Source organism: Maylandia zebra, linkage group LG16 (assembly GCF_041146795.1).
Source record: "Maylandia zebra isolate NMK-2024a linkage group LG16, Mzebra_GT3a, whole genome shotgun sequence".
Taxonomy (NCBI): domain Eukaryota; kingdom Metazoa; phylum Chordata; class Actinopteri; order Cichliformes; family Cichlidae; genus Maylandia; species Maylandia zebra.
In genome coordinates this window covers 10174184-10194986 of record NC_135182.1, presented here as the reverse complement: position 1 = coordinate 10194986, position 20803 = coordinate 10174184, and the positions used below count along the sequence as shown (strand labels likewise).

The following is a 20803-nucleotide window of genomic DNA, read 5'->3' as shown; positions in this document are numbered from 1 at the left end:
AGCTATTTGGACCTGGCACAATAACACAGGGGTTCCCACAAAAACATTAGCATTGCATGTATGCTTGTGCAGAGGAGTGAAATCTGTTTTAAGTGAAATTCACCTTGTGCGCTCAGCTTGCAAAGGACCTTTTTCTCCCTAGATGACCCCCCACCCGACTCTGGAAAGCCACTGCACACAGCAGGAGGAAAAATGTACTATCTACTCCTAAAGGAAATGTTTAGAGCTCCTAATTTATTACTGGAAAGCTGAGGCTTGTTTAGCATATTTTGCAGCACCTCGTCTTGTGATTTAGTTGCAGGGAAAACCGGAGGAATGTCCTCATCGCTTTGGAGCTTTTGATTTTTAAAAGAAATTCTTTACTATCTGCAGCTGAGTGGCGTTTACTGGTTTGTTGGAGTTTGAAATTAGGTGCTGAAATCACACAGAAATGTAGAAATTTTCTCTGCCTTCCCCTCTTCGTTTTTCACTTCTGTTCTCTGTGTGCAGGTGTTTTTCTCTCTCTTGGGTGTGTCACTGACAGTGGCATCACTATCCTGATATTAGTCTCCGCGGTCGAGCAGGGGACAGTCCCCGGAGCTCAAGGGGAGGGCGACGGGAGGAGGGGGGGATTTCTCGCGGGCTGAGGTCGATGCGGGGACCGAGCTGTGGCCGACTGATGTGACTGATTGTTGTTTTTTCGGGGGGTAGCCAGCCTCCAGTTCGAGGCAACAAGAACCAGTCAGTGGCATTTCCGAGCGATCCGCTGTAAAGGCCCGCAGGCAGGCGGGCAGGCACACAGATAAAACAGAGAGAGAAAGAGAGAGAGAGAAGGGACTCTCACGTCAGATGAGTAATAGAGCGGTGTATTACCACGGCACAAAATGCGAGAGACGTGATAAATCGATCCTCCTCCTTTCCTCCCGCATATATCTGCGGTTGTCTCCGCTTGTTCCACCAGCACTTTTTCTTTCTTTTCTTTCTTTTTATTGCGCTCAGCCCTCGGTGATGTGTTGTTTCAGCTTCTGCTTCTCGCGTGCTCTCGTACGCGCAACGGATAGATCTCGGAGCGCTGCGCTCGAGGAAGGTGTCTGCAAACTGGGCTCTTTTTTTTTTTCTTTTCTTCTTTTTTAGCTTCAGCTGATCTGCAACACAGACGAATACACACAGGTACCGCAGTTTGATGATAAGAATTTACAATTTCAGTTGTCATTATTGTTATTATTGTTATTATTATTAGTAGTAGTATTAATATTAGTATTGTTATTATCAGTGCCAAAAAACAGTAGTGAATAAGAAAATGAAGAGGGCTGTTTTATTCATAGACTTAAATATTTAAAAATGTGTGCTTTGACTTTGTCGGTGTGGTGTAGAAGTTCTATTAGGGCTGGCACTGTTTACATGCGGCGAGACTTGAACATGGCATTGCAACAGTGTGTGGTCTTCTCTGGCAAGGCCTCTTGTGCGAGCGCTATTACTTCACGCCCGCGTTTACGTGTTTGTGCGCGCGCGTGTGAGAGAGGGAGAAAGAAAAGAAAAGAGGAGGGGGGCGTGAGTTGAGGGCTGGAGGAAATTCTTGTGTGTTGGAATGCGTTTACCCCGGGGGAGACCCGTGACTTCGGGATAGACGAGGGGCGCAGAGAGAGAGAGAGAGATGCATGTGGCGTGAGGAGAGAGAGTGAGCGGTCTATTGTGAGTGCACTGGCTTTCTAAGAAATCTCTGAATGGTGTGTTTGATGTGTTTGTTAATGCGAATATCACAGTAATCGGGCGTGAAGGGACTTGAGTTTTTTTTTAAGTGAATTAGATTGTCTGTTCGAATTATTCACATTTTTCTCTTTGATTTTATTGTTCTTCCTTTAGAGGACTATAATTGAAACCATGCTCCGTTAGTTTTAGAAAGAGTGTTGCTGTATCCAACAGGGGGCACTTGTGACACGTGCAGTTGGATCTCTGTGGTTATTAATGTATTAACTCTGGCCGTTAATATCAATTTCAAATTTTGTATTTTCTTTAAAAGCTTAATATTGTTTTGCACGTTTAGTGTCTCGTTTTTCTTTTTCCAGACTTGACAATAAGCACGTTAAACAGAATTTCAGAGGAGTTTGCAGAATTAGAAGCTTTTTAAAAACAAACAAACAAACTTTTGATCAAAACTTGCTCCTCAGTCTACTCAGAGTCCATCAGATTTAGGACTTCGTGGGAGCTTTGCAGTAGTCTAAGTGATTTTCATTTTGCAGGTTGTCCCTGCCTCCTGATCCTCCATCAGCTGTATCTGTTGTTTAGTCAGTACAGAAAGTACAGAAAGTAGAGAACCAAAGTGCATAGACTGCCTCTGCAACCCTGCTCATATCAAACATAACATGCCACAAATGTGACTTCACCCTTAAGGGAAAATAAGCATTAGTGACAGTATTGGAGGAGACTGAGCTTTATCTGATTATACACAGTCGGAGTGTATAATCTGAAAGCTGACAGCATATGCCATGTACTGTACTTGAAACTTTGACAGAAGTTGGTGCATCGATTTACTTTTTTAATGGACAGACTGAGGTTAGGATCCCGGTTGGTATTGGACACAAATCAGTGTTTCTGGAACAGTGCTGGGGACTAGAGGGAGATGGACTGCTAAAAGCTCGCCCACACACAAATGTGAGATATTCTAATGAGCAATCTGGCCCTTTCTGAATATTATTCACAGTACAAGCATCCTACGATGTGTGACATTGTGCGAGTCTATCAATTTCGTAAAATATCTTCTTTTTTTCCTTCCTCAAAAATTTTCTGTTTGATAAAGGTGTCAGTGATAAGAATATTTGAAAAGGCTCCGTATGATGTGAGTGACATGCTCCTCTGCCACCCGTTTTTCACAGCTCGAGCTCTTCACGATGCACATCTGTGAAAAGGCGGCAAAGACCTGCAATCCATGGCTCCTGTCCTGCTGGTAAGAATCACACATTTTCTGTGATTTTTCACTGATGCAGAAATAGCTTGAATTCATTTCTCAAATGGAAAAGTTGAACCTGAGCGGCAGCAGACCAGGTTCCATTTGAAGTTAATGCACCTTGCACTGAACGCATCGTTGCGAGCTTTAGATCAAAATGTTGTATCAGTCTTTTCTCTTGAAATCTTACCTTTCACAATCCATCTACTATATCTAAGGAGACCTCATCACTCTCACAATCCAAATCCTCCCCTGTAGCTGCAATTTATAAATAACTACAACCTACTGAGCTCAGCTGTGTTAAAAGCTCTTTACGTACAGTAGGCAACAGTAGATGTCAACATTTTTTTTAAATGTAGTGTATTTGATATAAAACTGGCAAAAGATTCAAACACACACATGCAGCATGCACGGCCCACACACTCCCACGTGTTTCCCCTGCCTTTGCTCTCTTCAGATGTGAGGCACATGACATCATTAAAGAAGTGATCGAAAAATCACTGTAGGTACTGCATGTGGGTTTTGTGTGTGTGCATGTTTTTGTTTCTGTGTGGGTGATGGGGAATGAAAGCCAAAGCTCCAGAGCCGTGGGCCCATGGTGGCTATGTGTGTGTGTTTGTGTGCGTGTGTGCCCAGCCGGAGGCTCTGGTCCTGGGCTGCACTGCCTCCCACGCTGGGGTACGGCTGGGGCTGAGTGGGAGGGAAGAGTGGGAGGTAAGAGTGGGCTGGGGCTGTGAGTCAGCCTGCTGCTGAGCCCCTAGACACGAGAGCGCTGAGGGAAGAAGCACACGGGCAAGAGTCCTCTCCCTGCCAGCGTTTTGAAGAAACTGTTAAGTTTATTACGAGGAGTCTACAAGTCCCGGGAGAAGTAACTGCTGGGATTACACATAGGACAGAAGGCAGTGGTGGGAGAAGGCTCTGAAGGTATTGAGAAGATGGAGTAAATTACAATTTCAGTGGGGCTGACGGCTCCTCAAAACATGGTCAGGAGCTACAGGAGAAGGCAGGGGACACAAAGATGTTGCATGCATCTTTGTTGGTTCTTTATTTTACTGATGTGAATTTCTAATGTTAAACTTAGATCAAAAAGTGGCTCTGCAGACCACTTCTGTATTTTTAGACCTTTTAGACCTTCGTGTATTTCCACAGAACAGCTCTGAATACCACAGTCTCAGCCTGCTTATGCATTTTCTTGCACTTCTGAGACAGATGGCGGTATCAGGCCCAGCCCCATCTGCTGGAACCACTTGCTCTTTCTCACTCTGTCTGCTGAGAAAACAAAGCTCCATGCTGCATGTCCATTTAATCTTCAGTGAATGACACACTCCCATTCCACACTATGCATATGCATAGTCCATTAGTCAAAAGCAACAGGGACCGTTTGTCTCTGGTGCTTTTTGCCAGGTTAATAAACTTTCTAGTGTGAAGCTCACAGGAGTGTAGCCTGCATTGCAGATCACAAGTTATTTACTCACTGCAGGATCATTCATGAATGCTCTCCGTTCATCCTGCAAGTAGAGCTGCTGTTTAAAGGAAAATGCGAGATTTGATGTGTAAATCTTCTTCACGTGTACAGGAGCATGATTAGCCTGTAAATACTGTGGTAAAAAAATAGCTTAGAGGAGATTCTTCATGCTTTTTTAGGGGTTAAGTAGCCTAATACAGGTAGCTGAAAACTGCAGTCATCCTCAATATCTCTAAGAATGAGAATAAATATTGTATCTGGTGGAACAAATTCTTGTATAGGGTGGGAAATATTTCTAGATGTAGAGTAGTGTTTGGTATTCATGCTTCATCAGATACATAATTTTTTTTTTAAGTTTTAAAATCATGCTTTTGTGTCAATGAACTAATGACTCACTAAGGGGACTTGTTAGTTGTCTCTGAATTTTTCATTTTCTGTCATCTTTTTCCCTTCACCCCAAAACCCAGTCACAGCAGATGGCTGAGTGTCCCTCAGCCTAGCTGCGTCTCATCCTGTCAAAAGGCAGTTCTTCTGCCCTACTGTTGCCAAATGCATGCACATAGGGGATATTGTAGAGTCTTTACGGTACAGTGTGAAACACCTTGAGATGACTGTTGTTTTGCTATAAAAACAAAACTGAAATGAAATAGGTTTGTCATCCGACTATTCTGTAAATTGTCTTTCTAAATGTGAAACTTGCATCTCAATATTATGTTTATTAAGAAAAGCTGAAGCAAGTGTCATTGCTAGCTTCACATACTGACATACATACTTGACATCAGTAATTGATAAGATTAAAATCAAATTAACTCTAAATTGTTGTAGTTCCATTTTAGGAGATTTCATGACACCACTCTCAGGGCCACAATGTCCCAGTGAACTCAGCAGCGGTGTTTCTGGGCTGGGCCGGTTGTTCTGATAATAGAAGGTGGTTCTCCAGGAAGCCAAGAGGGAGTCCACCAGTCTGGGGTGTAGGACCAGTAAGTGGGCCAGCTATGGGATCAGCCCAGGGGTGTGGAGCAGCAGTCGATGAGGCGGTGGGAAGTGCTGGAGGGATGTGGACGGGTGAAAAAGGAAGGCAGGCGAGGAATGGGAGGGAAGGACACGGAAGTGAGAGCAGGAAACGCTGGTAGGAGCAGTGGGAGTGGGGAGTGGAATGTTTCACAAGAGCTTTATCTGCACTGTAGCGTCAAGATGTGGGCATCCGCTGTTGGTGTCACTGTTCAGACAGCCACCCGCCAAGCGAGGGAGCTCATGTGTGACATAGCCATCCTCTGACACATGCGCACATTCTCCACAGTGTGACCCCTCACCGCCTTGGCAGAGCTCACTGCTCTTATATCCTGGGAGTGGGCCAGCCTGCAGCACCGTCCCAGCCTTCGTATAGTCCACGCTGTGAGGTTGTGGAATAGAGAGAGAAAGTCTTGCAGTGTAAGTGAGGGAGTCAGTGCTATGCATTAGTGGGTTCTGTTAAAGGGACCACAATACTGGCGGCCATACATTCATGCATATGTAAGTAATGCATTTCTGCACTAATCAGATCATGCTGTCACGGGCACATTATGCATTTTACTACAAGAGCATGAAAACTGCAGTCAGTGCAACTGTTATTACTGCATTTAATCAAAGCAGAAATGCTCAGCCTTCATTCATCAGATTGTTTGTTTTCATATGAATTGACCTATTAACCACAATAATTTATACAAGAATAGGGACAAGCCTATAAGACAGGTAAATATTATTTAATTCTGTGCAATAGGCACAACTAGATTTTAGCTCCATGCACTTCCAAATGTTGTATTTGAAGGAGTGTGTATAATATTAAACGGAGGTGGAACCATCTCTGGTGGGCCTGTTATGGACTGCGGAGCTTAAAATGAGCATCTTTGACTTAATAAAACGTAACATTGCTGTTTTCTTTTTTGAGTTGTCTTAACTGTCAAAAATGAGCACTGAAATATTAATGGAGTACATTTATGTGAGCAGTGCATGTAAATAAACATAATTTAAATAGACTTTCTTTGTGGGGGGGGGGGGGGGTTGTCAGGCTGAACTAATGTAAAATATGCAAAGTAAAATACAACGAGCTCAAAACTGATTTTGCTTTGGAAATAAAATGTTTAAAAAGTATCATCTAAAGTTTAAAAAAAATAAGCAAAAATGATGTTTTTAATACTATGTTACTAACACTATCGTTATGGCAGCTATTACTTTATATACCTCAACCTAATAATTATGCATTGTGTCACAATAGAAGCATGCGTGTATGATGCAATTACAGAGACTTGCAGTAGTAATGGAAATTTCAAGTATTGTCAAAATGTTTCACCTGAGCTCAGAGGTGCTCGTGTGACACTAGAGCTGCTGTGAAATCCCTGCGTGTCACTAACGCCCAAGGTTATCACAGGGTAATAAGTGCGCGCGCACACACACACAGACAGACAGACACATGCACACTTACACAAACAGACACGCGCGTCACTGCAGGGCAGTGGAGAGCAATGCAGAACAAGCACCGTGATGAGAGATAAGATGTAGAGTCATGCCTCTCCAACGTGACCGTGACATCACAGTTGTATCTGCGTGTTCGCCGTCTCCCCATGTTAGAAACCGACGGGCCTAATATAGTCAGTGCAGAACACACACACACAGCTACACTAGGCTGGCGGGGGAGGGAGTCTGATTGCCATATTTCCATCTCCTGTCCTTGGTTGGTTACAAGCGTGCGTTTCTTCAGAGGTGTGTCTTTGTGTGCCGGGTTAGTGAATGAGATGACGTCACTGTTACGTCTGTTCTTGTCTATCAGTGGCTGGGAGTTTCTGTCTTGGCACAGACAGGTGCATCTGTGACATAGTGTGTGAGCGTGTGCGTGTGTGAGAGAGTTTGTGCTTTTATAATTCAAACTTTCTCTGGCTATGTGGAATGCCACTTGAGAAAGAACTTTGAGTGCTCACAAGAATTTGGGGCATTGGAGACATTCTCTAAATGTTCTGACACGTCTGTGGAAATATCTAGCTGCACGTTCTATTTGTCTTGCTGACCTTTTCCCTACTTCTCTGAAACACAGTTTCTAGCTGTTTTGTTTTGGGGGTTTTTTGCTTTTATTTGCTGCTCACTTTTTCTTTTTAAGCGTTTTTTTAAATTAATTTTTTTTATGGACAGCCAATCTGTTTATTCACTTCAACCCAGCTGAAAGAAAATCTTCCACAAGTGAGCTTTTTTTTGAACTGTCATGTCTTAAAACTACTCTGAGCAGCACCGTGGAAACTTACTGTAGGTCTTCTCACTGCTGGTCTTTGTGTCTCCCCCACCCAACCTCTATCACTGCTATCTCTCTGACCCTGTTTACTTGGGTAGGATGAATAAAACGCCACTGCAGCTAAGACAAGGTGGATAAGAAAGTATTTAAAACCATTGAAAACACAAACACACACAGTTTGATTTTCTTGAAATAGGCAAAATTCTGTATGTTGCTTGTGCCATTATTCTCTGACTACTCTGTTTCACATCTGACTGCAGAAGAACAGCGTTACCTTTTTCATGTAAATCATTAAGCACCGGTATAGTTACTTGTAAAGACACAGCCCCGCGGACCCATTTTACCATTTCAATATTTTCTCTTGCATTCTCTCCACATTCTCGTCTCTCTCCTGCTGTTTGAATTCCTTCGCTCTATCTCTCCAGCTCTTCCTTATCTCTGTCTGTCTGTGTGTCACCACTAACTCTGGTCAGCCATTTAACTGCTTCTCAAGTCAACCCAGCAGAATTCCCAGGCTGCTCAGCCGCCTGAGTTCACACCTTTTTGTCCACAGGAATCTTAGGAATCCCCAGTTTCCTTTCCACTGAAATCTCCATTGTGTGTGTGTGTGTGTGTGTGTGTGTGTGTGTGTGTGTGTGGGTGTGTGGGTGTGGGTGGAGGGGTGGGGGGGTACGTGTGTGTCTGTAACTACATGAAGGAAAGACCCCCGCCTGTGCTGTGCATGTGTGTTGAAACACATCTCCGCCCTTGTATCCACCCAGAGAAAGCGAGCAGGCGGTGCTCACTTTGTGCCCACAATAGACTGAGTCACATTCTAAAATGGCAAACCTCTTAGTTACTGAGAAACTTTGCTCTTTAGGAGAAACCCTTTAATGTCAAACTGAGACTCACATCATGTGAATTTCATCAGCACACACGCTAATTAATTTGCTGTCTTTAACACGGGATTTAACCGCAAAACAGAACAGTTTTCTTCATATTTTCTGATTAGATCATTTAGAAGAAAATATGTTCAGTCTCATGTTTACCTGACTCCTTTTTGGTTTTGTGTTATTATAAATTGTTTTTAGGATCAATAATTGCAGATTCATCATTTGCTAAAGACAGACCGTTGCACTCTTTTCATTTTAACTATAAATTACCTACTTGTTAGGGAAAAAAGAAATCAATGACTCATTGTCGCTGGCTTGCAGAGCATCTGAATAACAAGATCAGGAATAATCTGTCAGATCGCTGCTTTTGGCAGGTAGTGCACATCATATCAAATGGTCGACCCGAAATAGCTCCACACAGGAATACACGAGAGAAAATTAACAAAGTTATTTCAAACAGAAAGAAACAAAAACAAACCAGGCAAGCGCACAGAGTCCCATTTAAATCCTCCCGGTGACTCGACCCGCGCACATTCATGCCGCAGTTTGTCGGCAGGTCTGGAGTCATTTAGCCGCTCTCACCCTGAGTCATCCCTGGCTTGAGTGCAGCCTGATGCCGAGGCTCAGCGGCACCCGTTGAACACAGCGAAGCGCGTACAGATACCCATTCACACACGGAGAGAGCTGTTATTCAGCCTTCACCCACTCACTCTCTCTGCGCGACAAGCAGAGCTATATGCGATGATGTCTTTGATGTTAGCTCATGAGGTCCAAAGACACTGGATGGAAATGTAGTTTGTAAACACTAGAATTATAAATTTAGACTAAAAACAAAAAATCTTATATAATATTTCTCATGAAGGCTTTATTTAGAAGCCCTTTAAAACTTTTTTTTTTATTTGACCAAATCTCAGTGTTTTAATGTTCTAAAAAAAATATACAACCAAATCTTTTAAGCACTAATGCTGACTTGCGTCAACAGTCCCTGGGCAGGTAGCATGAAATTATACAGTGTACATGTGTGTACAAGAGAACGCACCGAAACAACGAGACATACACAAACAATCCCTCATACTAGGTTCAATTGTGTCCCAAACAGGAGAGCCAACTGATGCTGTCGCAGCTCACAGGAAGCTGGGATCCCACTCACGTCATCACTGAGGTGAGAAACTTTCCTAAGCTTCTTTTATAATGTGATAGAGCTTTACCTCCTCAGGACAGTCAGGTCAGGTAATCAGTGGCGTTCTTGTACATACAAAAAAACAATAGGTTGCAAGTTGCCCTGAGATTGCACTTAAGGGCTTTAATACCAAAATGTGTGTATATAGGTCAATTATTACTTAACCCTACTTGTTATGTGACTCACAGAGGTTATTTAAATAGTTATGAATGAGATCTGACAAAAGCATTTATCCGGCTCCACTAAAACGTGTGTGCGTGTTTCCGTACCACAATATGTGTAACGGGAGCGTAGCATGGGTGCAGCATGGCCTTTGGTGAGTCACATGGCCTCCCGTGTGAGTAACAAACCAACTATGTGATCCCTTCAGTTCGAGACTCCCATTCAGCCCACTCTTACCCCATACACACGAGCAGGGAGGAGGAGGATGGAAGCTGAGGGTGGGGCAGGGTGGTGATGGTTCATAGGTGTGGTTGGCAGAAGTTGGGGTAAAATAGCAGGATGTAGGTGAGAAAGCAAGCTCCAAGGAGGGAGGTAGAAACCAAGGGGGGTTGACTGAGGTCGAGGGCAGCTTCAGGTCAAAAGTTTCAGATCAGGGGGACAAAAGGTGCCAAAGACTCCTGTAAATTAATATATCACAGTCTCCCCAGGAACTGTCATCATCCATTCCTGCCCCGTTTTCTTTTTCTTTCTTTTTTTAACCTGTGAACTTGGGTACTTTCTTCTTAGTAGCTGTGGTCAACATGTGGTTACTCGCTTGTTTATGAGTCCGTCCGGTTCTGTAAACTCTGGTACTTTCTCTTTGTGGTCTCAATCAGCAGCCCATTTGTTAGTTCCATCTTCAAATGTGGCGCATGAAGCAGTCGAGATACGATGCACATATATAGCATTTGTTTATGTGGGTGTATGTCCTTATGGGTGGAGAATGTAGGCTGGAAGTCACAAAGACTGTAGCTGTTGTTTTTGTTTGTGTTGCCTTATTTCATATTCATTTCAGAGTGGCTACGGCTCGGGAGGTAGTGCGGGAGGTTCGATCACCTGAATGGCCTCCAGTGTGAAAGTTAGACAGAGAGCACTTTGGCATTGTAAAAAGCGCTTGTATGAATGACTGACTGATACATGTAGTATAGTGCTCGAGTAACAAAGCACTATATGAGAAGCAGTCCTTCTTTTCCTTTTTTTTTTTAATAGAAGTCTCAACTCTCTAGCGGGGGAGTTTCCTGCTTTTGAAGACCCCACCACACACACACATACACAGAGAGAGAGCGAGGGAGAGAGACAGAGAGGCTACCCTTAAGTTTTTTTCCTCCTCCCTCTCCCCCTCCTTCTTCCCTCCTCTCTTTTTTTCTGAATGGATGTCCTCTCCCTAACCTCAATTGAGAGCTGTAACAGGACACTGCTTTAGGCTCAGCCCCCTCTATGTATAAGAGAGGGAGAAGCAGCAGTCCTGTGAGTGTGTGTGAGCGAGTATGTCCGACAGTGTCAGTCAAGGGGTTGAGGGAGAGAAGGGGAGGGTGAAGGGTAAGAGAAAAGGAAGGAGGTGAGAGAGACAGAGAGAGAGAGAGAGAGAGAGAGAGAGATAGACTGCTGTGAAACATGTGATAGTGCAACTTTGGCGGGGCTTAGAGGGAGTTTAACGGCTGTAGTGTCTCCAGAGCTCTGGGAAAGCACCTTTAGCCCAGAGGGAGCCTCACAAGCTGTCTGTGTGTGTGTGTGTGTGTGTGTCTTTTTGTGCGTACGTGAAAGTGTGTGCTTCTGTGTGTGAGTGAGAGAGCCGGTTTTTCAGTGCTGCTGCTGTCACTTTAAGCCTGTTACTGATTACACTCAGAAGAATGCAACGGGAGGAGGCTAAAAAGACAGGGAAACAGATGAGGAGACATGTAAGGATGAAATCTCTCAGAAGCTGAGCTATGGCGAGCTTTATGTCACTTGCCCTCACGGTCCTGGGCAGTGACGTGGGTGAGACACCGTTACCCAACATCGTCTCTCCCTCCCTCTCTCTCTCTTTCACTCTCTGTTGGACCAAGCAAAGTCAAAGTGAAAGGGAACCTGGAATCCCTCTTTGAAGCAGAGACAGAGCGAGAGGACGCCCAGAAACACTGGGAAAAACTTAAAGAAAAGACACCAGAGAGGAAGAAATTCGAGTGGAGGTTGAGGGAAGGGGTGTGCATATGTGGGGGGGTTCCCTCATTCCAAACTCAGCGCTGGGAGGAAACACTACTCTCACCCAGACGGGTAAGTGAAAAAAGAAAGAAAAAAGAAAAGAAAGGGAAAAGATTCCCAGAAAGTAGGGGAGCTGCTGCTGCTGCTGTTGATGGATATCATATGTTACAAGTTAAGGTTGAGAAACTGCTCCCAGATCCTTAATAGGTGGAGAGGAAGAGCAGTCTGTAGGCTGTCGGCAAACTCTCACACAGCCTGAAGTAGTGAAGTTGTGCTCTGATTTTTCTTTCTGTTCAATTTTGTTTTGTTTTGAAGCTGGTGATTGGTCACCTTCAGCTTGTCTCGGATTGCTCTGAGTTTGAATGGTCACTAGCGTGAGCGTCCCCAGCGCTGCGATCGCGTTACAGAGGAGCTGATTCACTGTCACACAGCCGATTTGTTTGACTCTGCTCTGAGGCTGACTTACAGTCGCACAGCCAGGATTAGATGGGAGGCAAAATGTATGGTGTGTGCTATCATCAGTGCTGCGGTAATATACCAGACATAGTCTGTTGAAGGCAACGCTGATATGAAGTCTTGTGATTAAAATAGGTCTTTGTGGTCAATGGGCCATTTTTAAATACAGAAGCACCACTTCCTCTCTGTTTCAGTCACGCTGTGTGTTTGTGCCCCCCCCTCTTCAACTGACACAGATAGCACAGTCCTTTTGCTCTGCAGCAGAAGGCATGAATGAACTGAGCGTCTGGGGTGGGGTGGAGGTGGAAGCGGTGGCGTTGGTGGTGGAGCGGGAGGTGGGGTGTGGATAAAATATCATACAGCATGGACAGCGAGCATGTGGCTTCTTTATGAATGGACATGGCAGGCAGCTGACATGATTGGCTGCAAAGGAGTGACGTCTGATGACTGCAGAGCCGGCACTCTGGAGTCATTCTCCCCTTCGCTGTCGCCGCTGTCCCTCCTGGTTACCACCTCTTAAAGCGCTGCCGCCGCATGTGTGTATATGTGTTGGTCTGTGCAAGACACAGAGAGAGTGTTTTAAGGAGTCGTGTGAATCAGTGCTAGTGGTTGTGGGTGACATGTGTTTGCCTAAGCGGGCTTAGTCACAATCTGAACAGAGGGGTGTGTGTCTTGAAGCAGTGGGCTTTTTTTCTTCTTTTCTTCATCTTCTTTTTTTTTTAAAGAGTTGTGGCTCTCTGCCCAGCTGTTGTTCTTCAAATTGTCTCCCACTCTCTCTGACTAACATAATGCTCCTTCCAGCTATCATTACTCTTACTTGTCATGTAATAAGAGGGAAAGTTTCCAGCATTAACACGTAATAATGCTCCCTCATGACTCACTTTCGGGGACGAAGGTTTATTTTGTGACCGTCTACACTTTTAGATTTCCGCTTAAAGAATTTCAACAAAGAAGGAAGTCATGCTATCAATCTGTCGATCTCATCAAGATGATGAGATAATGTAAGAGGCCGTTCTCAGGAAACAAACAGGAAAATAATTTATCAGGGTGACCTCTGTGTGTGTGTGTGGACCATAACCACGTTACCATGCCGGTGCCTGCCAAAAGCCAACCCTACAGACGGACATGCACACCCTTTGTTTTACTGCGACACAATAATGGCCACTCCTTGAGCTTACTGCAGTTCCTACACTCCTCCTGTCCCCACTTTAGTTTATGGTTTATCAGGAGGTGTGATAGGGAGACGGCGAGAAAGAGAGTGAGGAGTGGTGATAAGGAATTGTCACGTTGGTGCGCGAGGATCTGTCGGCACTTATCGGGGCAGCGTTTCCGGCGCGAGTGCACGATAGAAAAGAGATTGGCGGCGAGATGCATCGCAGGTATCTTGATGAGGAAGATTAAATTCCCAAGCCCAGATTAACATGGAATCTGCCCTTTTGTCTTATCACCCTGCCTACACGGTGAACCCTGCTCTGTGCTACTTGACAATAAGCAGCTAACCATCTCAGGCCAACCACCTTTCTGCAGCTTCTATAGGAAAACGTAAATGACTTGGTTTTTGGATAATAAGAAGAGGAGAGCACTTTTTTTTTTGTCACGTATACAAATCCAGGGCATGTTGTAGCAGTTTCTTACGTTTTATGATTATTATTATGATTATTTAGATGTTGATTAAGATAATTTTCCAGATGTCAAAGCAACATTGAGATTTGGTTACAAAAAAGGCGAGAAATCTACATCTGCATCATACATTTATTTGCTGACTGTATTACTGGCATGAGTAGAGATTTTAGGGGCTATTGGATTACAACCATTTAACAACCAAATAAAAGTGGCTTGAAAAAACAGCAAGGTGAGTCATCTACAAACCTTTCATTTTTTAGTCAAACTGAACCTAATTTTAACCTTGGCAGTGATGCAGCACTGTAAAGCTCAGTCAATCTAACTAAACTGAACTATTCAACAGAATGGTTAAACTTTCAATTTTTAAATAGATTTAAATCTTTTTAAAAGGCCATGACTGGCTGAGCAGATTTAACCCATAAAAAATGAATATATTGACATGTGTTACTTTTTTTGACATAATGTAGAGATGCAGAGCTAATACCAATTAGTTTATTTTTATATTACTTTTATTTGGTTATTAACTAGTGGAAATAAAATATATACAAATAAAGGTTTATGGTCAAAGATAAACATGCAGGAATTTTTTTAATACGAAATATTTATTCTTTGTGAGTTTTAAATGGAAGAATTCTTTTTTTAATGTACTGAAAAGGACCTCAAGCAAGCAGGTTAGGTTAATTAGAAAGGTGTCATCCTGACAAACTGCTGTGGAATGGTCACATATCCACACGGTAGTGATAAAAGCAGCTTTTCTGTTTATTCCTCCACACTCAATTTGACAACAAAAGGATATAACGGCTACACTTAATATCAGGAACAATGTGCTCGTGACGTGGAGTGGAGGGGGCAAACGTGGACCGCATAATGACAGGTGGCAGATGGCTGGAGGAACTTAGGACTTAAGTCACCTGTGGCAGGCTTTACTTTGAACTGCATTCATAGCGGCTGGCGTCGGGAAGTGAGGCGTTGTGACATACCGTAGTTATTCCAACGCTGACAGGAGTTATGTAACTGAAACTGGGTTAAGCGGCGCAAGAACAATCTTAACTATGACTTGACTCATTTCTCCTTTTTCTTTTCCCTACTTTCCTTTTCGCATGACTTGTCTTTGTTTATACATCAACAGCTCACTTACACAAGTCTGTCATTCACAGGCAGATTGTAGTGTTAAGAGCTTAGCTAGATAACTTAGATGTCGCAGGGCTCAAAGCACTGTGTGTGCATGCACAACAGAAAAAGCCCGTTAGAGATTCTGTGTGTTTGCATACGTCTTGTGTGCATTTCTTTTGTGTGTGTGTGTGTGTGTGTGTGTGTGTGTGTGTGTGTGTGTGTGTGTGTGTGTGTGTGTGTGTGTGTTCAAGAACGTTCCAACGTGTACTAACCACACACACCTGGCCTGGTTCCTCCTTTGCACATATATGGGCAAAGCTTCCCCTACCTGGGCCTCACTGAATTCCAATAAGTTGCAATGTGAGTGTGCGTGCGTGCGTGTGCGAGAAAGAGGCTGTAGAGACGGATGCACGTCATGGAAAACCAGGATCAATGGGCAAGGCCCGCAGAGCTGCGTTTTTAAGGTGTTCCTTTTGTTTTCCAAAGGTAATCAGTTAGCACAATGACTCAGCTTGGCTGATTATTCAAAGTGGCTTCAGTAGGACGACGTCAAGAAGGAACTGTGGTCATGTTGCTATTAGACAAGCTGCATACAACACTCAAGAGAGCAGAATGAAATCCCTGTGTACTCTTGATTAAAAGAAGACACACAGTGGGCTCAACAGTTTTCCCAACAACAACATCCAGACTTTCTGATTATTTGCTAAAAATCAAACTTTCCACAACTGACTTATCTACTTTCAGTCTCTTTGGGCTATTTGTCAAGACGTGCGTTAGTATTCAGGGTGGAGGTAGTGAAGGTATCAGTAGCCGGGTTGTGCCTCTTGCAGACAGAGCTTACATTATTACATTATAGCCTCTGCTTTGCCTTATGTTGGCACTAATGAAGCAGATTTATGGCTATGTGTGCCAGGGTTCAGCGCTGGTCCTGTTTAAACCCTGTGACCCGACAAAGCAAAGTACCCTCACACTGATTTTGGACAATGGGACACCTTTCATCCATTCCATTCCTTCTCTATACTTTTTTCCTTTTCCCTTCCTTTCCTTTCGGCTCCCTTCTTTCTGTGCTCCCTGCACATTTGCCAAACCTTCATAAAGCAGCTCGAGGAGGTAGTTAGCTTTCCTTGGTCATCTCGCCAGGTCTTTCCCATCAGTCCAGCCCCCTCGAAGAGCTTGCAGACATCCCTCTCTGTAGGCCGGGGGGCTGAGCCTGGGTTTGGGGTACAAGCTGTATATTTGAGGCTGGGGCTCCCTCTGGAGAGGTTCTTTGGCTGTTCAGTCTAAAGGTCTGGATTCAGTGTGTAACTCGACCGACAGCCACCTAGCAGCACTCAAAGGAACCATTTGGGATAGCTTTACAAGTAAAGGCCTGTTTTATCTTTACAATTTATAATAAGGATAGAAAGTGAGAGGGAGGGAAAGGAAAGGGTGGCGGGGAAAGTGACTTTAGCAGCGTAGATACAGGATAGCAATATTCTGGAACAGGGAATGACTTTGGATGGCGAACAGAGGTAACAGCAAAGACAGAGCTTCCATAACCTCTGCCGCCACCGAATATGAGCTATTGGCTTCCTCTCTTTGGTTGGAAGCTCTCACTCCCCCATCATAACCAATTATACTGTCAGGCTGGGGTATATTGAAATCTGGGGAGCTGAGAACTAATATCTGATTGGCAGCAGGCCTCATGGAACGGCTGCTTAATTGGTGGCAAGCAGTTGGTGAGCACTGCATTTCAGGCTCGTCTCATCTTGTAGTCTAAGCATCTCTTTGTGTGAGTGAAAGCAAAGTGATTGGTGCAATGTTCACTTTGTTAACCCAGCGAAATTGCCGAGGCTGTATGGGAACAAGCTAAGTATGAACTTCTTCACACTCACCAGGTTGTCAGCAGTCTGTTTGGGGTAGAGTTACACTAAAGTTCGAATGATGGATTTTCACCTATTTTGGCATACGCAGATGGAATAATAACAGATGGAGTAGAGGGCTGAAATCCATGTAGGAGACTTGGAAAAACAAAAACTTAACAAAAACTAGTTTCTGAAATCGTGTGCATTTGCTGTGCAACTAAAAGCAACCTAGAACCCTTAATGCTCAATGGTTTGCGGGTGACCTGGTGGACGTTAAAAGATTAAGTGGACTGTTTTTGTTTGTTTTTTGCTTTTTTTTTTATTTTAATCTAAACTCTTGAATTTTAGTCTGTCAGTGTCCACCAATTCTCTTCTAGCACTGACAGCTTCAGTGAGAAAAAGTAAAATATGTGCTTGCGCTTCTAAAGTCCAATTTTCTCTACCATCAATTTTTCTATCCAAATCTTAGTATTCAAAAATAAACTGATACAGTTCCAGGCTGTTTTTTTTTCTGGATTTGTTTTTTTGTTTTTGTTGGAAGAGCAACTGTAGATAATAAGCCCAGCGCTGGAACAGTAGGGGACTTTAAAGATGGAGTGCTGGACGTATTGCACACGCACACACGTGCAGAAAGAGCAAGAGAGAGGGAGCGAGGGAGGGAATGCATCCACACCCAGCTCACACATCCTACACACCCACCCACACACACATGCCCACACATACTTGAGCAACAGCACGAGCACATGCACACTACCAGTGAACCAGTGTCGCTCACTGTAGAACTGCAACTCTCGTGCTTGCACAAAATACACACACATACTTGTACAGTGGTCACCCCCTACTTTGAGGCTAAAGCAGGGTAATGATTCAGTTCCTCTTTGTGTGTGTGTGTGTGTGTGTGTGTGTGTGTGTGTGTGTGTGTGTGTGTGTGTGTGTGTGTGTGTGTATACATCTGTGTGTACTACATGGTGTATATGTGAACACATTTGCCACTTTGTGAATGTGTTTCGAGCGTGTGTGTGTCTGTGTGTGAATGTGGATGTGGTAAAGGCCCAGTCATCTTCAAGGCAGCTAAGACGAAAGCCACATCAACTGCCATATACCACACTCTAGGAATAGAATAGGCCAGCGCAGGCAGGAATGGAATGGCACGCCTGGCCTCGCCCCTCCTCGAACCACCTCACCCATCCCCAGGCCTCCTAGCGCTCACCCCCTCTTCCTCTAGTCCAAATCGCCCTTGTCGCTTGGGTTGCTTGCATTTCCCCACTTCATCTTGCAGTTTTGTAGCGCTCCGCATCACTGCTCATTTCACTCCTCTCTAGAGGAAGAACTACAGACGCATGCTCGCTTTCCTGGATTTCCTGGCTAGTATTAAGCATCAGATTGTCCACCTGCTTTTATTTCAGTCCAGCTCCTCAAACGCCGTAGCATCTGAGTATGCACAAGACGTGTGTTTAAAAACCGAGAGCTGGTGTCGCTTTGATGAAAACCCCGATTAATCTGGCTTATCTGAGATGGTGTTTCACTTCCTCTGTTGTCTCTGTGTGCCTTCACCCTCTGTCCTCCTAAGCATGTCCATATCGCATCAACTCAATGTGTTGCTTTCGATTGAAAAATTGAAAAAGCTGATTGGCTTATGTACATTTGACCTCTCTGCCTAGCGGCAGTGGCAGCATCACCAAAGTGTGGAAAAAAAGGGAAGCGATAACACATAGACCTTATCACTTTGCCTCTTAGCCCAGTGAACTCACTGAGCCTCACCAGTCTGGACCTGTTGACACTACACTAGCACAGCTTTAACACACACCGGTCCTTATTTTATGCTAAACGACATCTTTTGTTATATTTGTTGTTGTTTTTTACATCTTAAAATTAGCATCTGAAGTCTTAAGTATCACTTTCCTTTTTTTTCCAGGTTTGCTGATTTTGCATGGATTGTCCCAGATAAATGACCGCGAGCCATTCCCACAAGAGGTAAGAAATTCATTCTTTAAAAAAAAAATCTGCATCAAACACTGTCTTCGCCACTGTCCCCTCCTCTCTCAGCTTCTTTGCCAGTATTGTCAAAAGAACAGAGCTCTAGGCCACTTCCCCTTCTCCCTACCTCAAATCCCTCAGTGCAGGGAGCCCAAACAGTATTAGCACTTTAAACCTTAGGCTCACAGGTAAGTTCAGTTGGGGAGCTGTCAGAGAAATTTCTCTTATACGGTAAGATAAGACAAACGATATGACATAGTTGGCATGGTGAAAAAAAATGAGGTGCTGAAACGAGGAAAAGTAAGATGGGGGAAATGTAAAGACGCATATGACAGAAAGAGCATTTACGGTGACAGAACGCTGGAATGCGAGGAAGGAGGAGGAAAGAGGGGCAGAGTAGAGAGAGGGGGAGAGAGAAGCCAGCACATTTCCCTTAATAAAAAGAAAGTGGAGTCAAGTGACCATCAGCTGGTCAGAGAATGTTTGATCAATATAGTCATGAGGCCTCAGTTATGCAGAGCGAAATGAAGGGAGAAAGATCGGCCCCGCTGTCTCCTTCCAGGTTACCCATCTCCTCCAATCACATGTATCTAGGTTGCAGTTTTATGAAGACTGAGTTAGCGCTCTCTTTATGCGTAGGGCTCAGCGTTGGGTCGGCACGGCGGTGGCTCTGTCTGTCATGCCTCAGGGCTAATGGGAAAGAATGACAGGAATCTGCAACTGATAATGCCATGCTTGGAGATGTTCGTCAGCAGATTATCTCCTATATCCTTCCCCTCCCTCAGGCTCCTCATTTTCTCCCGCTTGATCTCGTCTCTGCAGTTTGCCCCCTGTGCTCTTTCCTTTGCCTCTACATATTTGCATCTTGCACTCACACCTTCTCCTTCTTTCTTATTTTCCTTTTGTTGTTTTACATAATTGGTCTGTCCCTGAGATCTGTATGTGTTCATAATGGACCTATTTTCTGTTTCTCTTCACTCTTTCTTCAGATGGGGTCCAGAGTCTCCCCACCCAGACACGACTAAACCGGCCAGCCTTCGCAGTTCACGCCTCTCTAGCTGCTGTCAGTTGCTCAGTAGGCAGTGTAGATCCTGTGTAGCAATCAGCAGCTACATCTGGCTACTGGGTCTCTGACAGTTCTGCCTACTTCCCAGTCAAGCTTGCTCGTTCCTCTTCCTATTGGCTAAGTGACACATTCCAGTCCCCGCATTGGCTGCGATGTCAGGGGGGCTCCATCCTGTGACCCCACAGACAGGATGTTCTCTGTGTCACAACTCCACAAGGGCCCCTTGTCAAGGCTTTTTTGTGTTGGTTTTTTTTCTTCACTCCTTCCTCCTCTGTCATTCTTCTTTAAATTCTCACTCATTTCGCCTTCTCTCCTTGGCCTCTGCAAGATTCTCTTAATATGAAATGTCCTTGGTTGTAAATATGAAAGTTCTGTGAGAGAAATTTAAAGGAGCGTATTTTTCCAAAGGAAAAGCAGCAACGTGTATTTGAAAAGCCCTCGGAGAGACCTTTGCTTTCGTCCTGAACCTGGCATACAATGTAGATTTCTGTGTGGTTCAATTCTACAGCTACATTGTCTGCTGGGTTTCTGGCAAGCAATATAAGCAGCTCTTATATAATCCCACGGGCGCTCGAAAAGGTAAGCATTCATCTGTTCTGTCAATGTGGCTCAAATGCCTGACCCTGACAATTCAATAAAGAGAAAATATTTCACATTAATACTGCTGAGTGACTGTCGTTTGTCAAGCTGAAAATCACATTTGAAGAAAGAAAGAAATCTCCAAATCTACTAAATCTAAATTGATTCAGTGTTGCTTTTGTGTCCCAGGAGTTAACCCCAAGCAAGAGATGCCAGGAATATTCTAGTAACTCAGCACAAAGCTGGGCTGTTGTCTGTCAGGAGCTTGTCAGGCTGCTGTCAG

General features: G+C 44.2%; 1 long non-coding RNA gene across 1 annotated transcript; it reads left to right on the top strand.

The window, feature by feature from the left end:
* Positions 1–657: 657 nt before the first annotated feature.
* LOC111500999 (uncharacterized) lies at positions 658–20600 on the top strand. The gene is made up of 5 exons (XR_002721333.3): positions 658–1149; positions 2853–2923; positions 9619–9681; positions 18814–18872; positions 19865–20600. It is a non-coding gene; the product is annotated as an uncharacterized LOC111500999 (long non-coding RNA).
* The last annotated feature ends 203 nt before the right edge of the window (positions 20601–20803 follow it).